We start from the raw sequence: 19,253 nt of genomic DNA, 5'->3' as shown, positions 1-19,253 counted from the left end.
AAGTCTATACTTGAACAAATAAATTTAGGTAAATTTTATACCTCATCACAATGTTTAAAATAAAATTATTTTACTAAATAATAACTTCATATTGGTGAAAGAAATAAATATATCTGTAATCTTTAAGGTGAAATGACAGCTAGTTACAGGTCAGGTCCTACAACCAGTTTAATTCTTTTTTGACCCTGTATTTTGAGGAACTGCAAACACAAATTCATTCTGATTGAAATAATTAAGTATCTACTGGAATGCCTTCTGATATCTACCATTCCAAACTTTAAAATACTAAAACTTTTTTTTTTTTTTTTTTAGGGAGATGGAGAGTACAAGTGGCAGGGGGGTGGATAGAGAGTTTCTTAAGCAGGCTCCACGCCTGGCATGGAGCCAGACATGGGGCTTGAACTCACAACCCTGAGATCATGGCCTGAGCAAAAATCAAGAGTCAGACGCTTAACCAACTGAGCCACCCAGGCGCCCTATGACTAAAATATTTTTAAATAAATATGTGAAACCACAGATGAGCTCAAAAGGAAGAAAGATAAACATTTCACATGTCAAAATCAAACCATAAATTAGAGTAGGACTTGAAGTCAAGTAGTCCATGAAAATGTTGAGACCAAATTGGCTTAAAGGCTAAAGTTCAACTACAATGACTTTCCCCTTCCATAAATTGCAATCAGATAATCTCCAACCACCTGCTCAATACCTTAGCCAGACACAAGGCACCTGCCAAACTGGGTGAAAAAGTTAACTACCCAAGATCAAAACCAAAAGCCTTCACCTTGGTGGGTAAGGAATCCAAATCTGCACTTAAAATCAAGCAACTAACATAACAACTTGACATCATATAGTCCAGACAAAAATTTAAAAGGAAAAAAAAAGTAGGTCATGATCTAGATTCATTTACAAGATAAAATCTTTTGAAAATAAGCTTACAGCCATAAAAACAAAACAAAACAAAACAAAAACAAAAAAACCCCCAAAACTATGAAATACACAAAAGAATCTGTTGTTAAGAAAAAATAGTACCGGGGCACCTACGTGGCTCAGTGGGTTAAGCCGCTGCCTTCAGCTCAGGTCATGATCTCAGGATCCTGGGATTGAGCCCCACATCAGGCTCTTTGCTCGGCAGGGAGCCTGCTTCCCTCTCTCTCTCTGCCTGCCTCTCTGCCTACTTGTGATCTCTGTCAAATAAATAAATAAAATCTTAAAAAAAAAAAAGAAAAAGAAAAAGAAAAAATAGTACAGACATACAAAAAGGGAGGAGGGATTCATACTTAAATTAGAGAAAACAAAGCAATCTGAAATCAGTCTTCAAAATAGGTATAATTTTTAAAGTGCCAGATAAAGCAATACAGCTATTAAATATGAGCGGGCAGTTACTGAATAAGCATGGATAGATATAAAAAAGGACCAAGAAGAAATCACAGAAATGAGAAATATGTTCACTGAAGTTGAAATGATAGATAAAGTGAAAATGGAAAACACTGGAAATGAAAATTAATGACTTGGTGGCAAAAGGGAAGAAACTTCCTAGAATGCAGCACAGAGTAATAGAGTTGGAAATAGGAGAAAGAAGAACCATGGAAGATAAGATAAAAAGCTCTAACATATGTCTAATAAGGGTTAGAGAAGGGGAGAACAGAAAAAAGAAAGGAAAAGCAAAATAATTCTACTCAAATTAGTACAGATAATGTGTCCCTGGAAAAGAAAAACTGAATCAGAGTTACACAGTATCAGTATCATGTAATTCCAATAGAGATGCATTCCCAACACCATATTTTGGCAATGATCTTTCTTTCGTTTTCTTCAAATCCCTGAAATTATGGCACACCCACCTTGTTTTGTTAGTTACAAATCAGAGTGATACATATATACCCTTCATAATATCAAGATGTTTAATAATGTTAAGCCTGCTGATCCTTACCCTCCCTTTTCCTCAACTTTTACATGAAGGCACTGGGAATCACCAATATAATTGCTTGTTAACATACAGCATGATACGATTTCTCCATTTTTTAATAGTCCAGCATTATTAGCTGCACATCTCGTTACCAACTTGATCAAAACTGTTTGCTAAAGATCAAAATAAATGGCAGAATGCAATGCCATATTTAAAGGCTGAGTGCATGTAGCACAGCCTGCAGTCTTCGTTCTGGCCAAGCGCATATGATAACCCTCAGGCTCAAATACAGGAAAAACGTGTATTAGCAAAGTTCTATAAAGTATTATTTATTTATTTATTTATTTTATTTATTTTTAACATTTTTTTTTGAAGATTTTATTTATTTATTTGACACAGAGAGAGATCACAAGTAGGCAGAGAGGCGGGCAGATAGAGGGGAAAGCAAGCTCCCTGATGAGCAGTGAGCCCAATGTGGGGCTCGATCTCAGGACCCTGAGATCATGATCTGAGCCGAAGGCAGAGGCTTAACCCACTGAGCCCTATAAGGTATTTTTAAAAAATATTTTTATTTATTTATTTGAGAAAGAGAAAGTGAGAGCAGAGCACGAGTGGAGGGGGAGGAGCAGAGGCAGAGGGAGAAGCAGACTCCCCTGGCTGAGCAGGAAGCCCAATGCGGGGCTCGATCCCAACACCCTGGGATCATGACCTGAGCCAAAGGCACACACTTAACCAACTGAGCCACCCAGGTGCCCCTAAAGTATTTCTTCATAGAAACAGAAATGAGTAGAACTGAAAAAGCAAACATCACCTCCCCCTACCTTTACATTCCTTCTTGGGAAGCTGGTAGAGACTGTGCTCCACCAAAACAAGGGAGTAAAACAGGAAGGAAGCAGACCCTGATTTTAGAAAACAGAGGTCCATCTCAGGAGAGAGATAAAAAGACTACATAAGGTCACAGTGAGGGAAATACCAGACATGAAGGAATTCATTAAAAGTTGACAGCATTAAGAAAATTCCAGGCATCTGAAGAGATTCAAATAAACATGTTACACAGAAATATGGAGGTATATTTCAAAAGAATTGAACAAAAGACTTCATAACAAACCTTAGGGAAATTAGACTAAGTAAAAAGCAAACAAAACACTCTGGAGATGCATAGGGGTGACAGTTGCATAACAATGTGAATGCACTTAATGACACTGAACTACCCACTAGAAATGGTTAAAATCCTATGTACATTTTACTATAGTATAAAAAAACAATGGCATATTTTTAAGACACAAGAGTTTTATTGCTTCATGACACTGTATGACAAAGTTTTAAAACACAGTAATGTACTGTGAACGAAAGTATAAAAAGAACATCAGTTTAATAAAAAAACATACGTCAGAGAGTAGTCAAGACTCTTTGCATTATCACTTTCTTTTCAGCTTCCTGGATAAAATCATGCCTATAACATACCCTGACCCAACCCATATAGTTTCACATTATAGTTACACTATAGTCCTATTCATAATTTATAGTTAAAAATCATGAGTCAGAGTAAACATACAAATATTTTCACCAGTACACTCTGGATTCAACTAAACCATTTTTAAAATTTTTTTACTTTTAAAATCAAATTCGAGATATAATTTGCATCATGCAAAACTGTAGCCACTTTAAGTGGCTTTAAGTGTGTTTTGACAACTGTCTACAATGGTATAACAATAAACCCTATTAAAAAGTTACCTTATGCCCCTTTGCAATCTACCCCACTCCTCAATCCCAGGCAACCACTAATCTGTGTTCCTTTACTATATAAATTAGATGCAACTTCCAGAGTTTTGTATGAATGTGCGCATACAATGATTACTCGAGGAGTCCAGCTCCTGGCCAAAAACCAGTGTGTGATTTTGTAAACCCAACCCAACAGGCAATTACAAAGCCTTCATCTGGCAGGCCTCACAGGAAGAAGCTGCTCTCCCCACATGAGACTTTGCACCTCCAACGCACTGCAGAATCCAAAGGGAGTTGCAGTCAAGAACTCAGTCTACTGTGGCCAGCCATGCTCTTAGGCACACCTGCATCCCTAGTCATTCAGAGATGTCTTTATCCGGACCCTCCTTCAGGAACCTCCCTAGGGCTAGGTAGAGAGGATGCTTCTCTCCACTTTGGCTTAGTGAACAGTACTTTTCCACTCCTAGTCTTTCACTCTTTCCTTTATCCCTGTGCCCCACCTCCACTCCCTGAACCTCCCACTGGCCAACCTGGGCCCATAAAAGTACAGGAGCTTTTCTTTCGGGTCTCCCTAGGCAGTGAGATGATCCCCATGTCTGTGCTGGTCCACCTGCCCCTCAAACTGGTGCATCATTCCATGGAAAAAATGGAATAATGGGGAAGTTAGTACTTTCTCCATTTTTTTTTTTTAAGATTTTGTTTATTTGTCAGAGAGAGAGAGAGAGAGCACACAAGCAGGAGTAGCAGGGAGAGGGAGAGGCAGGCTCCCCACTGAGCAAGGAGCCTAATGCAGGACTTGATCCCAGAATCCTGGGATCATGACCTGAGCCGAAGGCAGATGTTTAACCGACTGAGCCACCCAGGTGTCCCGAGTGCTTTCTCCATTTAGTCTCTTGCTTATACTATCATAGACAGTGATTAAAGACTTGACAGTTAATTTCATTTTGGCTTATTGTTTTAAACTGCAACTCTGACACTGAGCCAATCAGCTTTCTCCAGCTTAGCTGAGCCCCTAACAATACTCTTCTGTATCTGAATAGTTTCACTTAGCACAAATTTTTAAGATTCATGTTGTATAAAACAGTAGTTCCTTTCTATTGCTCAGTAATATTTTATTGTACTGTACTGTACAATAAATATATACAATAAATAAACTATACTGTAATTTGTTTATCCATTCACCTATAAACTGATACTTGGGGTATTTCTAATTGCTGGCCATTATGGATAAAACAGTAATGTGCTGGTACAAACCTTCTTATAGACATAGGTTTTCGAATTCTCTTGGATAAATATCAAGAGTGGAATTGTTGGATCCTACTAACTTTGTAAGAAATAGCCAAACTGTTTCCTAAAGTGGTTACAGTATTTTACACATCTACCAGCCGTGTGTGAGAATTCCAGATGCTCCACAGTCTAACACTTAGTATGGACAATCTTTCAATAAATATAAATATGTAAACTTATATACATACATATCTTTTATTAATCATTGTAGCTGATATGGAACAACCTAGAAAAGACAAAAAAGAGAATGTGTTTTGTTTAACCAGTTTTTTTTTGAGATATAATTGACATATAAAATTATATTAATTTCAGATATACAATATGATTCGATGTTTGTATATATCGTTAAATGATCAAAATGCCTAGTTAACATCCATCACCAAATGTAGTTATAAAAATTTTTTGTTGCTGTGATGAGAACTTCTAAGATCTACTCTTTGTAACTTCCAAATATACAATACAGTATTATTAACTACAGTCACCATGCTGTATCTTACACCCCATGACTTATTTCAGTCTTCTTGATTGTAGTCATTTTCATGCAGATGCAGTTACAGCCTATGATTTTAATCTGCATAACTTATTTAATGATGATATGCATCATTTCAAATGTGTATCAATTGGTCATTCATACATCTTTTCATGTGAAGCGTCTGTTTAACTCTTTTCTTTTGCTCACTTTTTTATTGAGTTGCTTGTCCTATTACTAAGTGGTAAGAATTCTTAATATATTCTGAAAACAAGTCCTCTGCCAGATATATGCATTGTAAATATTTTCTTCCAGCCTGTGGCTTGTCTGTTCATTTTAGTTAATGGTGTCATATGGGGAAATTTTTTATCTTAATAAAGTCCGATTTGTCATCTTTCTTCATTCGAGCTTAACATTTTTTATGTTCTAAGAAATATTTACCAACTCTAAGATTCACAGCTATTTTCTTTTCTGTTTTCTCCTATAAATTCTGTAGTTATAGGCTTTATATTTAGATCAACAATTGATTTCAAATTTTGCATAGAGTCGTAAGGCAAAGATCAAAGTTCACTTTTTTCCTGTTATTCCAGTACCATTTGAAAAGACTTTCTTTTCTCCATCGAGTTACATTGGCACCTATTTGAAAATCAGTTGACTATATATGTGTGGGTATATCTTTGGGCTCTTTTAGTATTCCATGTCTAACCTTTTACTAATACCAAACTGCCTTCATTACATGAGATTTGCAGTAAGTCTTGAAAGTAGATGGTATAAGTCCTACAACTTTGTTATTCTTTTAAAGTATTACTTGGCTAGGCCCTGAGCATTTTCATGTAAATACTGGAGTTGGTTTGTAAATTTCTTTCTAAAGAGATGCTGGAATTTTTGATGGAGATAAATGAATTAAGAAGGAATTAAAAATTTAATCATCTAATCCATGAACATGGCACATTTCTTTATTCATGTCTTCTTTAATTTCTCTCAGCAATGTTTTACAATTTTCAGTATAAAGGTCTTGCACATATTTTGTAAAGTTTAACCCCAGTATTTAATGCTTTATGATGCTACTATAAATGTAATTGTTTTATTTCACCTTTTCAATGTTCTTTGCTATATACAGAAATACAATTGATTTTTGTATTGGACTTGAATCTTACAATCTCACCAAATTCACTTATAAACTCTGCTCATCTTATTGTAGAGGCTTCAGGATGTGCTGCATATATGATTATGTTATTTGCTAATAAAGACATTTTTTATTTTTCTTCCCAGTACATATGCTTTTATTTCTATTAAGCCAAGTAATTAAAAGAGTGTGATACTGGTGCAAGAATAAGGAACAATTGAGTGGAACAGAATACAGAAACAGACCCTCACCACACACAAACCCACGTACCTGCACACACACACACACAAACACTTATACACATACCTGATTTATAGCAAATAATCCACAGTAGTGAGAAAAAGCTAATCTTTTCAGTAAATGATGCAGAATCAAGTGGATATCCAGACAGAAGAAATTACCTCAGTCCCTACTTCATACTGTGCTAAAAACTTAATCTGAGTTAGATCACAGATCTAAAAGTAGACTCTTTTTTTAAACATTTAGAGAGAGATTATTCAAGAGCGGAGTGGGGGTGGGGGAGGGGCAGGAGAGGGAGAGGGAGAATCTCAAGCAGACTCCCCACTGAGTGCAGAGCCTGAGATGGGACTCGATCTGAAGACCCTGAGATCATGACCTGAGCTGAAATCAAGAGATGGCAGCTTAAGCGAGTGAGCCACCCAAGTGCCCTCAAAGTAGAACCTAAAACAATCAAGCTTCTAAAAGAAAACAGGGAAGAATATCTAAATTACCTTGGAATGAGCAAAGAGTATTTAAAAAGCACACATAAAACACTAATTACAAATGATTGACAAATTAGACTTCATTAAAATTAAGATTTTCCTCCTCATCAAAAGATTACATTATGGGAACGAAAAGGCAAATAACACACTGTGAGAAGTTTGCAACATGTTTAATGATAACAGACTCATATTAAAAAAAAATGTTTTTAAAAGCTCCTACAAATCTATACAAGAAAGACAGTACCTTTTTTTAATGGGCAAATAAACAGAATATCCATTTGACAAGAGTTTTGTTTTGTTTAAAGTGTTATAAGCATGTAAGCGTTCCCAGAATTACTGGTCATCAAAGTAGAAATTAAAGCCAAATCAGATTTCACACATTATACATCCATCGGCATGGCCCATAACTAAAAGCTCTAACAAGACAAACGGGCGGAGAAGATGTGAAACAACGGAATTCTTCTGCATTCTCACATATGGGACATAAATCTTGGCTAATAAAACCTAACTAAACCTCAAGGCCAGGCCCAACCTGTGAAATTTTGGGGAATAACGTTTGCGAGAAACACCAAGGCCATCCTTAGTCTTGGAAAAATATTTTCGTATTCCTTATGACCCTTCCCTAGACAGACACCCCACACTAGTGGGACTATCTGGGCTTTGGCCAAACAATGTCTTCCATTTAAACATCCTGCTGAGCCTCTTCGTTAAGTCAGAAAAAAGAAATCGGAATATAAGGAAGGCCCTCGGCCAAAGTAATCAATAAAAGATTTACAAAGGATTGTCTCCCAGGCAGTGCCTCTAGGTCCTAGAGTCTAGAACATTATGATCTCAGTGCTCAAACTATTTTAGAAATATCTTCAAAACTGACACATGAAGGAAGACAGGAACCTTGGGCGGAAACCGATGATCACACCTCAGAAACTCTCAGGAGATCACTAAAGACTGGAAAGCTGCCCGAAGCAACTGTTAAAGATAGATCTTTTTAAAGACTACGGTTATCTTATTATTGGATATTGGTAGACAGTGCGCCTATCATCGAAGGTCATCAAATAGTCCTGAGGTAGGAAATACCCATGATGTCCTGGATGCTGTAAAGGAATCATTCAAACAACCAGAAGGCTGCTCAGAGAGAGGGGAGAGGACAGAAATGTTCTGTGCAAGACTGTATTCTAGGGGTAAGTTCAGGAGGAGTTCACTGCATTCACATGCGGGCCTATTCACCATTTTGAAGCCACTGACATAAATGTCCCCTCAGGACCTCCCAGTTTGGATTGCTGTACAATGTGAACCCTATGATTCTCAGCCAAAGCAAAATATACCACTTGTTTTTTTTTTGTTTTTTTGTTTTTTAATATTTTATTCATTTATTTGACAGACAGGAGATCACAAGCAGGCAGAGAGAGAGGAGGAAGCAGGCCTCCTGCTGAGCAGAGAGCCCGATGCGGGGCTCAATCCCAGGACCCTGGGATCATGACCCAAGTCGAAAGCAGAGGCTTTAACCCCCTGAGCCACCCAGGCGCCCATACCACTTGTTTTAACAACGCAAGTTCCTTAACTGTAATGGAATGCATTACAGCCTGCAAGAGGCATTTTTCTCTATCCAATTCTAAGGTCAGAGATGCCATGTTTTTAGCCCGACATGCAGTATTTAAACAGAAAAAAAAAAAAAAAAAAAAAGGAAGCAGCAGCAGCAGCAACAAATAAGGATTTTTTTTTTTTTTTTTTGCCAGAGAGTCCATCCCTTACCATTACTAGCACACCACTGTGGGCTTGAGAGTTGCAGTGTTTTTGAAAATCAGCCATATATAGCCTGCAGATAGTAAAACCATGGTAGAAGGTAGTAAAGGAAAATCTATAAAATGGGCCTCTGGGGTTAAAATCTGGATATTCACAAAATCTTGGGTCATTCTAGTATAGTATGGCAAAAGGCCCTAGATGACTGGGCAATTAAGTATATATAACACTCCTTTATGGAGTCTTTGGCTATCCCTACAAAACCTTATCAAAAAAGTAAAGTGCTAGCTCAGAGTAGGGCTAAAATGCTGAGGCAAATGCCCCAGACCTCTAGAAGTAGCTTCCTGCACTCATGGAATGAGCAAGCACTGGATGACACACGTAAAACTAAGATAGAACAAATGATATTGTCCTGCACTAAATAAAACTATATTAAAAATCAGTAGGCAGAGTGACAGCAAAATGGCAAACTAGAGAGCTCCAAGCTCTCATTACCCAAAAGAAACATCAAAAAAACCCAGCAGGAACTGTCTGAACCAACTTCGCTGGAACTCTAGAAAACAGGCAAAAGTTAACAGCAACCAAACAAACCCCTAATCAAGAAAAAGCCATCTTCAAAGTGTTAGGAGAGCTTTGTGGCATTTTCTCCTTACTGTTCCCCTGCCCACTCCTTAGTGCAATGGTGGTCTTGTTCTTAAAGCAGTGGCAGCATGGTTCCCAACTTCCTCCTCCTACTAGAGGACAAGAGAGAAGACCTGACATGCAAATTATTGTATATAATATGTTCTAACCTGTCTGGGGGATACCTGAAGAACTGATGCAAGGCACCTGCCTCCATATCACCTAACTTGGAACTCAGATAGGTAAAGGAGCAAACATTGCTTGTAAAAGCTGCAAGGCAACTGCGGACCCACTGACACCCAGGGTAAGAATAGAGATGCACAATAGACCATCTAAAGCCTGGAGGAGAAGCTCAGGGGTGACTCTGGGAAATTAAGACATGCATAGCAGCTAAGTATACGGGGGAATTTAGAAAGCCACCTGTATGTTCAAGAAAGACCCAAGATCACCTTAAGCTTTCATTTCAGGCTGATCACTAGGCTCAGAGCAAGCCTAACTAAGGGTTAAAGGAGAACTTTGAGAACAGACACAATATGCAAGGATGGGAAGTGCTTCTAACATTCAAGGCAACTGTAAAAATACTAGCTGAACATGAGCTAAAGGGATAGTGACAACAGTGATCACAGACAAAAAAGAATAGTCTACAACAATAATCTGGAAAAGTCTCAAAACAAATGGGCTACAACAGCCATCAATAGTTAAAAAAAAAATAAAGACAAAGGACTTGAATAGATACTTCTTCTAAGGAGACATGCAAGGAACTTATAAACACATGAAAAAATGATCAACATCACTAGCCATTAGTACATTCCAAATGAAAACCACTCACTTCCTACCCAACAGCAGGGTAAATATTTTCAAAAACTAAAAATACAAATGTAGAGGAATTAAAACCCATGTGCATTGCTGGTAGGAATGTAAAAATTATGCAGCTTCTGTAGAAAATAATTTGGCAGTTCCTCAAAGAGTTAAACATAGAGCCCACAGGGATGCCTGGGTGGCCAAGCCTTTGGCTCAGGTCATGATCCCAGCGTCCTGGGATCAAGTCCCACATCAGGCTCCTGGCTCAGCAAGGAGTCTGCTTCTCCCTCTGCCTCTGCCTGCCACTCTGCCTGCCTATGCTCTCACTCTCTCTCTCTCTGACAAATAAATAAATAAAACCTTAAAAAAAAAAATAAAGCCCGCAATTCCACTGCTAGGTGCCAAAAGAATTGCCAGCAGGGACTCAAACACTGATGCCTATGAGTGAAAGTTCCTAACATTATTCACAATACCATAAAGTGCAAACAAACCAAGCGTCATCTCAATGGCAAACAAAATGTGTTACATACATCCAATGGAATATTATTCAACCTTAAAAAGAAGGAAATTCTGACACATGCAAAAACATGAATGAACCTGAGGACACTATGCTAAAAGTAAAATAAACCAGACACTAAAGGACAAATATTATATGGTTCCACTTATATAAGACACCTGGAAGAGGCAAATTCAGAGACAGAAAGAATAGAGGTTACTGGGGGTTGGGAAAGGAGAGAATGGGGAGCTATTATCTAATGGGTACAGAGTTTCTATTTGAGATAATGATAATCTGGAAATGCAGAGTAGTAATGGTTATATAACACTGTGAGTATACTTAATACCACTTAAAAATGACTACATGCAAAATTTTATGTTATGCGTCCAATGCACACACACACACACAGATACACGTAGAATGAAAGGATGTTATCTGTGGTTAATGAATAATCCTCTAATTATAACACACACACATACACAGAGTCAACATTAATGCTTAAAAATGGTTTTAGACCTATTGTTCCCAAATTGAGACCCAAAGTATCCAAACACTACAACAAATACTGACGGGTTCCATGAATATTTTAAAATTTCAAAGGAAATAGCAACATCTGTTGAATATCATATGAACTAGTTCCAGGAGGTTCATTGTTAGAACATTAGATCTCACTACATTCTTTTCAATGATTTCGTATGTTTGCATTGCTGGGATAAAAAGCAAATACCATGCAAAAATCAATGTGGAGGAACAGAAGGGGGCAGCTTAGAAGCACCATGAACAGGCGCCTGAGTGGCTCAGTCAGTTGGGCGTCTGCCTTGGCTTAGGTCGTGATCCCAGGGTCCTGGAATCGAGCCCCAGTTCAGGCTCCCTGCTCGGTGAGGAGCCTGCTTCTCCTCATTCCTTGTGCACTCTCTCTCTGTCAAATAAATAAATAAAATCTTAGAAAAAAAAAGACACCATGAAAATATTATTAAGGCACTAAAGACATCATGAAAAAATGTGGGGGGCTAGTGGGGGTGCCTGGTTGGCTCAGTCAGTAGACAGCAGAGCATGCAACTCTTGATCATGGGGTCATGTGTTTAAGCCTGGAGTTAAGTATAGAGCCCACTTTAAAACAAAAAAAAGCAAAAACAAAAACAAAAAGCAGCAAGTGGAGCATATTAGACCTCTACCAGTACTGCAGGGACTTAACAAATGAGTAGTGATTAGAATTGGCACCTCCTGTATTCTAGGCTCTGCTCATACTATAAAAAAAGCAACTGCCAAGAATTCAATTAAAGGAAGAGAATCACAACAGTTTCAACACCTGCGTATGTTTCCTCTGACTGTTACCTATTTACAAAAATGGGCAAGGAAATAAAATATTATCACCCTCACAGTAATGATCTCATTAAAAGTTGGAATTGCAATTAAAATACCTGTTACTTAAATGATGGGTGATATGGGCATCAAGGACTGGCTAACTTGACTGAGGAACTGTATTCTAAAATTAAATATGAGAGGCAGTAAGAGGGGACTCCACTGGAAAAGTTTCTAGGAACCAGAATAGCAGTGAGGGGATGAACATGATGCGGTTCACAATTTTACCTTTCCCACCTCACAAATGTTTCTTTCAACTTCCCAGACTAATATATAACAACAAAAGGATAGCAGTCCCAGAAGGGGGAGAGATTGCTGCACAAGAAAAGTTATTCATAACACACAATTTGTACCTGTTCCTAAGGAAACTTTGCAGTGGCTCATGAAGCTAAATTAAGCTAAATTAAGCTAAATTCACCCCATAAAGCTAAATTAAGATTAATCATAAGTACTAGTTCATTACCAAACAAGAGATAGTCCTATAATTCTTGATTCATCAAATTGTATAAAATCTTCCCAGGAACAAACTTTCTGAGAAAGGTCTCAGCAAGGCTGCTTTAACTGTCTGCCATACAGACAGGCAGCGTGACCAAATCAGACCATTCCACAGGGGAGGAAAAGTACAGGCTAAAATAATAAGAACTGGTAACAGAAATAAACAGTGCCAATAGTAAGGGAGTGGAGAAATGGGCTATAACACAAGAAAGGATGCTTTTATTCTTTTGCCAACAAGAACTTCTCAGAGCAAGAAAATCAGGTGCCTAAGGCTGGGAGAAAGTGGTTGACCTATAATCTCTAGCATATGAAAACTGAACAAATGCTGGCTTACGACAACAACGTGAAGTGATATAGAGAGAAGATATCAAGGAAAATCCTCTTAATGACTCATCTAAATGGTAGTAAATTAGAATTGTCATTTGAGTCATGTTTGTGTTGGTTATGTTTGTCACGATGGTTCCTTTGTGGTGCTTAACAAAGATTTTACCTTGGGTTCAGGTGGGATGACTGTAAGAGGTAGCAGCTGGTGTACCGTATTGCCACCAATCAAGATCACTCCCTCCTAAGAAAGTAACTGGAGTAGGAGGGCAAAAATATTGCTGCAGCTTACTTACTGTGTAAATAGTCAGCTGCTTTGTTCTTTTGATTATAAAAGGTGTGAATGCAAATGGAACAGCATTCATGGGATAAAAATGGTCTCTAAAAGAGTGAATATGATACAATATGGTGGCTACATATCACACACAGATGCACGCCCAGAATTCAGAAAAGGGCTGCTGTAGTAAACCCAGGGCTTACACAGACTAAACTTAATCTGAAAGTGAAACACACCCAATTGACTAGTTCTTGGGGCACAAAATATATTTGAATGTGTATATTATATTTAAATTACACTCAGGCCACAGGCACTCAATGCCAATGAATTTGTAATAGCTCTGTCAACACTGGCCCCAACAATCAAGGAGCAACTAAAGAGCCCTAGGGATGAATTCAGATTATTGAACCAAGCCCAAACGGTGTTCTGAGAAGAACCTCATCAGGATGAAATACTTGTTACACCAAATAGGAACACTAGAGGGTGCTCTCTTCTAGAAGACTGGTCAAGACTGACAGTTGAGAAACATGAATCTATACCAAGAGCGGACTGGATACCTCACTAGTGTAGTAAAACAGTACACACCTCCACTACACTAAAGACTTATATCTTTACTCAGGAAGAACTGAATATTTTAATCACCATGGAACCCACAGTGTTAAACCGGCCATAAAATTTTAATCTTTCTGCCATTATGTTATGATGTAACACTGGGATTATCTGTTCATTAAAAGAATTAAATGAGGGGCGCCTGGGTGGCTCAGTGGGTTAAGCCGCTGCCTTCGGCTCAGATCATGATCCCAGGTCCTGGGTTCGAGCCCCACATTGGGCTTTCTGCTCAGCAGGGAGCCTGCTTCCTCCTCTCTCTCTGCCTGCCTCTCTGCCTACTTGTGATTTCTCTCTGTCAAATAAATAAATAAAATCTTTAAAAAAATAAAAAATTAAAAAAAAAGAATTAAATGAAAACTAAACTTACTTGATCTCCAGGGTTTAAAAAAAATGGGACAGTTAAAGGAAATACTCTAAAAGAAAATATAAAAATCAGATTGGAACACTAGAAACTGTCTAAAGTTCACTCTATAAGAAATGACTAAATGAAGTTTGATACATACAGACCATATTAGCAGCGCAACCATGGCCAATATTTTCTGATTGCCTATTATATATTAAGTAATATGCTAATATAAAAAATATTTAAAAAGTCATTCACTAAATGAGGTAAATCAATATGGACTGACATAAAAGGATATTCTATAATACACAAAAAATATGAAAGAAATATCAGAAAAACATGTACAGAAGCCTGAAAACTGCACCTTTTTTGACATCTGGACGTGTGTTTATAAAACTGAATACATAGAAATGAGTCTGGTAAAATTCACAGCTACTTTTTTTTTTTTTTTTAAAGATTTTATTTGACAGAGAGAGATCACAAGTAGGCAGAGAGTCAGGCAGAGAGAGAGAGAGAGAGAGAGAGAGGAGGAAGCAGGCTCCCCGCCTAGCAGAGAGCCTGATGCGGGACTTGATCCCAGGACCCTAAGATCATGACCTGAGCTGAAGGCAGAGGTTTAACCCACTGAGCCACCCAGGCGCCCCAAATTCACAGCTACTTTTAACAGTGGTTAACACAGAAAAGACAAATGAGATTAAGAGTGGGGTAAAACAGAAAACATTTATGCCAAATCTGGGTAGCTCAATAAGATTTATTATTCTCTGTATTTTTCTGGATACGTGATACATTTCATAACTCAAGATGCTATTAATGGGTACATAAATGTAAATGCATAATAAATAATGGTAATTATTAATTGCAAAAGATGAAGTAAAGGCTTCTTAGGTGCTTGAGGTTCTACGGAAAAGAAAAATGTCTACTGATATCTTCATCTCCATTTCCTACTCCACATGAAATATCAGAAGCCCAGGCTGGGGGAGACAAAATTAAGAGCAATATTGCTAAAGAAAATTAAAGTTTAAAAAGTTACACACTGGGGTTCCTGGATGACTCAGTGGGTTAAAGCTTCTGCCTTCGGCTCAGGTCATGATCTCAGGGTCCTGGGATCAAGCCCCGCATCAGGCTCTCTGCTCGGCAGGGAGCCTGCTTCCTCCTCTCTCTCTGCCTGCCTCTCTGCCTACCTGTGATCTCTGTCTGTCAAATAAATAAATAAAAATCCTTAAAAAAATAAAAAATAAATTAAAAAAAGTTACACACTATAACTGGTATTGTAACTACATGTTAGAGAGACAGGCTACTGGGTTCTTGGTTGCTTAACAATACTTAATGAAAATATTGGAGAATTAGTAACTGATAGTTGCTACTAGATCTGACAGGCTATCTGTTACCATACACAAGAAGTTAGCTAGAATGTTTTGACAGTTGAGTTTTTAATTATTTTGAATATGCTAAATTCCTCCTAATTCATTATGACAATGTTCCAGCTTATATCATTTTCATATTAAGAGAAATTAAGAGAAATAATCTAAAGTAAAATATTACTAATTCTCTGCATAATAAATGGACTTCATTGAGAATTTCTTAATAACTTCCCCTTTTGTTTGTTTTGAAATTTATTTGAGAGGGAGAGCGTGCAAGAGAGAGCATGAGCTGAGGGAGGGAGAAGTTGATTCCCCGCTGGAACAGGGAGCTCGACAGAGGGCTTGATTCCAGGACCCCAGAACCGTGACCTGAGCTGACAGCAGACACTTAACTGACTGAGCCACGTGGGTGCCCCAATAACTGTCCTTTTACAAAGAAATGGATTACTGGGTTTCTTTCTAAATTACCATAATACTTTTCAGAATCATTTCATAAGAAACGGACTGACCATAGAGAAACAAAGAACAGAAAGTTTAAGTCGAAGTATTAATCGTCAGTGGTAAAGTAAAATCTATTAAGACAGTTCTATCATATTTCACAATGTATGTGTATATAAAAACATCACTTGTACACCTTAAAAAACATTCACACTGTACAACCTAAATATATACAATATTTATTAATCAACCATACATCAATAAAGCTGGGAAAATATAAATGTAATTTATAACAGAGTAAAGCAAAGCTGGAAAAGAGTTGTCTTTTTTTTTTTTGGAAAAGAGTTGTCTTACATAAGAAGTTAATCCAAGTTGGTCCTAATAATATAACAAACAACGTCATTTGGACTAACCTTGAAAACACGAACAAAAACACTGGATGAAACATAAATAAAAAGAAGAACCTATGATCTGAAAAGAAATTATAAGGCCAATAAATGGCTAAAGCAAGAATTCAGAGGAGGGGCGCCTGGGTGGCTCAGTGGGTTAAAGCCTCTGCCTTCGGCTCAGGTCATGATCCCAGAGTCCTGGGATCGAGCCCCGAGTCAGGCTCTCTGCTCAGCAGGGAGCCTGCTTTCTCCTCTCTCTCCCTCTGCCTGCCTCTCTGCCTACTTGTGATCTCTGTCTGTCAAATAAATAAATAAATAAATAAATAAATAAAATCTTAAAAAAAAAAAAAAGAATTCAGAGGAGAAACTACAGTGGATGCTATAGTACATAACCCAAATCTCTTTCAGTATCCCGCAGTTGGTTAAGAGTGAGGATGTTGAAGGCTCTCAGCTAAGTCCTTTACAACAATCAGCCCTCAGACAAAAAGAGCCACCTCATCCAGAATCATGCCTCCTCCCTCAGAGCAGCCTGCATTCAGTGTGGGCGTCTAATTGGGCGTATAAAAGTCAACCCCTTTGCTCAAGATGAGGTACCTCCAAAGGACAAAAAGACTAACTGAAATCTTTCCTGTGACTGACTACAGTTCAACTTTTCCTTCTGCTCACTCCTGCTTCTCTCATTCCTCACAGATGTGTTCCTGACAGAATTCCTCCAGCAAAACTCCTACACACAAATCTCAAAGTCTCAAAGTTTGTTTCACAGAGAATCTAACCTACGAGAGAAGCTAAGCACAAAAATCTGATTTAGTCTACGGATATTAGCCAAATATAAGTAACTGAGCTACTGATTTTTCTATCCTTTTGAGGATCTATAAAGGACAAATCCCAGAATGTGACCCAAGGTAAAATATACTGGAACATTGCTTCCATACAGCTATGACCCCAGATGTTACAAAGTTCCAAAGAAGGAAAAAAATGCAAAGACATCAACAGAAATGAACTTAATCCATCACTCAGAGGACTGCAGGGAAATCTTCCCTGGTATTGATCAGAGCAAGAAAAAGGGTCCTTAAGAAATTTTTACAACGAGCCAGGCCTTTCAAAGGTCTGCAACTCAAATTCACATCAGCTGGGTGGTCCAAAAAATGTCAAACACTGAATTTAGTTTCAAATAGAGCAGAATGGTAGGTTCTCTGGCACCTGGTAGAAGTAAAAGCAAATCTTCTCTGGAGAAAGGTAACTTCATTCCAGGAATCCAAGTCCCACATACCAAAAAAATAAATAAATAAATAAATAAGTAAAATATTTTAAAATAAGTAGCACACAGTCAAAAATACCCAAGCACACAAAGAAGTAATGAACTAAAATGAAGAGTCACCATTTAAAAAGGGGGTTGCACAAACAAACCACAAATACTTCAGCCTTTGGAGTTGTCAGTCACAAATAACAAAACCATTCATATTAAATTAAAAAAAATAAGAACAGGTTTGGAATATATGCAGAGAACATGAAGTAACAAAAAGTGAACTGTGAATTAACATATATGAAATGGAAATAAATGAAGATTCTATAAATAAAACATAACTGAAATGTAAAATTTAATGTGTGCTAACTTCTGGTAACGGCAACACAGTGAAGTAGTTAAATGAGCCTTCCCATGGATAATAACTATGAAATCTAGACAAAATTAAGTCAATGGGAAGCAGCCTGACATAGAAAAAAGACAAGAGGGGAACCTGGGTGACTCAGTCGGTTGAGCATCCATCCTTGATTTTGGCTCATGATCTCGGGGTCCTGGGATTGAGCCCTGCATCAAGCTCCATGCTCAGCTTGGAGTCTGCTTGTCCCTCTCCCTTTACTCCTCCCCCTGCTTGTGCCTGCTCATGTGCTCTTCTCTTTCTCTAAAATAAATAAAATCTTTAAAAAAAAAAAAAAGACAAGAATTTCTTCTTGAAAAATTGAAACTTCGAAGAAAATTCCCCAATCCCCACAACTCCATCAACTGAATATTGATCACAGCTGGCTTGAGATGGTAGCGAACAGAGGTCAGAACTAGAAGATGAGCTGGAAATATAAGGGTAAGACTCTGAAATAAGAGAATCAGAGAGCCAGTAAAGCCCAAAAATCTGAGTATAAATACTGCCCAAACCTCTAGTGCACCACAAAACTGTGCATGCTCAGGGCGAAACCCCAACATGTTCATCGAACAAAAAACAACACACCAGAAGCAGTCTACCCTTGAAAGACAAAGCTGAAATAGGTGAATTTTATGACTCTGCTGCTGTATTAACTGAATGTGTTCCCCAAACAATAGGCAGTAAGGGCACCAAAGAGCTGAGGCCTCTCATATGTCCTATGAGAGCACATAGGTCAACGTATGTTAGAATGTGGAAAATTAATGAAAAGGTTGCCAGAAACAAGGAAGATACAAAAACAGTAAGCCCCCAAATCCGATTATAAGTGCTACCCAAATCCTTGGCTGACCATCAAACTATACAGGCATACCAGAGAATGCGGCTATCAAAAAAGCAGAAAGTGAAAGATTAAAAATGAAGCAGATAGCAGCTAATGTGATGTTGGAAAGCCAAGGTTTATAATTTATGTTTATACAAGTTAACTGTCTCTGAAGAAAAAATAAGGATGATAACCTATAAAACAGGGGCGCCTGGCTGGTTCAGTCAGTAGATCATGTGACTCTTGATCTCAGGGTCATGAGTTCAAGCACCACGCTGGGTGTGGAGCCTACTTAAAATACAGATAATAAATAAGTAAAT

General features: G+C 37.9%; 1 protein-coding gene across 7 annotated transcripts in view; it reads right to left on the bottom strand.

Moving 5' to 3' along the window:
- MIPOL1 (mirror-image polydactyly 1) overlaps positions 1–19,253 on the bottom strand; it is a 339,430-nt gene that overhangs the window by 278,522 nt on the left and 41,655 nt on the right. For 2 of the 7 annotated variants that reach the window (XM_047736315.1, XM_047736314.1), the window contains exon 2: positions 5,101–5,138. The exons of 4 other annotated variants lie outside the window; for them this stretch is intronic. The gene's annotated coding sequence lies outside the window, so the exon portion shown is untranslated. Of the gene's footprint in view, positions 1–5,100; positions 5,139–9,619; positions 9,643–19,253 lie in introns of those variants that run through there. One more of the 7 variants, XM_047736317.1, reaches the window with a different exon arrangement.

Source organism: Lutra lutra, chromosome 7, assembly GCF_902655055.1.
Source record: "Lutra lutra chromosome 7, mLutLut1.2, whole genome shotgun sequence".
Lineage (NCBI taxonomy): Eukaryota > Metazoa > Chordata > Mammalia > Carnivora > Mustelidae > Lutra > Lutra lutra.
The sequence above is the reverse complement of the archived record's forward strand: the minus strand, read 5'-3'. Positions and strand labels throughout refer to the sequence as shown.